We start from the raw sequence: 1,534 nt of genomic DNA, 5'->3' as shown, positions 1-1,534 counted from the left end.
TCCTCCCTCCTCACCTCCCTCCCTCCCTCACGTGTCCCCCCGCCGCCAACCAGCGGCCGCCCGCAGGCCGCCGAGCCCGGCGGGCCCCGCTCCGCCGCTGCCGGCTGCGGGGCAGGCTCGGGGCGCTGCGGGGACGGGCCCGGAGGGGGAAGGAGGAGAAGGGGAAGGGGAAGGGAGGGAGGGAGGAGCGCGGAGCCGCGGCCATTGTGCCCCGAGGCCGAGCCTCAGCCCTCCGTGGGCAGGGCGGGGGTGCGGGGTGCGGGCCTGCCCGGCCAGCAACTGGGAGGGGGCTGGAGGCTGCCGCTGGGACCGCCTGGGGGGCCCCGAGCCGGGCCCGAGGGCTGCAGGCAGCGCCTGGGGACACCCAGCGCCCGGCGGGGGGCTGCTGAGGAGCCGCGGCCCGCAGAGGGGTGCGGGTGTCCGGCAGCGCCCACGGGCACCGCTCCGGCTCGGGGCTCGTCTCATCCCTGCCGGCATGGCACCAGGCGGCTGGTACCTGTGTTGTGTCCCTGCACGGCAGCCCCAGTCACAGGCTAGGATGCCATTTTGCAAGATGCTGTGCACACAGAACAAAGAGCGCACGTCCTGAGCGCGGCACAGCAGCCAGCGCTTAGGGACAGGTAGACGGCAGGGAGCGAGCAGACAATGAGGTGGTGGTGGTCAGCATCGGGCTGGGCAAAAGTCGTCTTTGCTGCGTTGCCTTTGTCCAGAAGGGATGGGATTTGGAGAGCAAAATATGCCCAAGGGGAGCTTCACCCGAGTGTGTGGATGAGCGTAACTGAAGACGCTGACATTCCTGAAAATTCAGCAAGTGAACAACGGATAAACTTTCCGTTTCTGAAAGCCAACTTGTCACAGAATTTCAGCTAGAAATACTGGGATATGATGAAGAAAAGGAAAATGTGGGTAAAGCATTTGACATCATATGGAAGCAAGGAAAGATCTATTACTTGGAGCATTTACATTTTTACAAACGAACTATAATAAAAATACTTTTGCAGGATTCACTGCTTCTGTGCCTTCCTAGTAATCCTGTACACCAGCAGTTTGAAGTCTGTGTAGTATTTCACACATGAATTTGGTCATTTATCCTAATTTCCTTCTGCATTTACATCCTGTTACTAGTATTGTCATTTTCCCCGCTTTCTGATCTTTTCTTTCTTTATCTGCCTTGCCTTTCCCTTTCTTCTTCTATGGCAATTTCTTTCTTCTGTTTTTATGCTACTCAGAGACTAGCATAAATTACAAATAAAATGTATGGGTTGCACATCTGGGGATGGTCCAAGCCTGGCACAGACAGCTGGCCTGGATTAATTTGCATGTAGTTAGACCTTGTGGTGGATTTACCCAGCTGGGCAGCTGAACTCCACCGCAACTGCTGTCTCACTCCGCCTCCTCAAAGGGAAAGGGAGAGAAAATACGATGAAAGGAGCTCAAGGGTTGAGATAAGGACAGGGAGATCACTCAACAATTATTGTCATGGGCAAAATAGACTCAACATAGGGAGGTTAATATAAATTATTGCCTATCACAA

Source organism: Aythya ferina (assembly GCF_964211825.1).
Source record: "Aythya ferina genome assembly, chromosome: 1".
NCBI classification, from domain to species: Eukaryota; Metazoa; Chordata; class Aves; order Anseriformes; family Anatidae; genus Aythya; species Aythya ferina.
The sequence above is the reverse complement of the archived record's forward strand: the minus strand, read 5'-3'. Positions refer to the sequence as shown.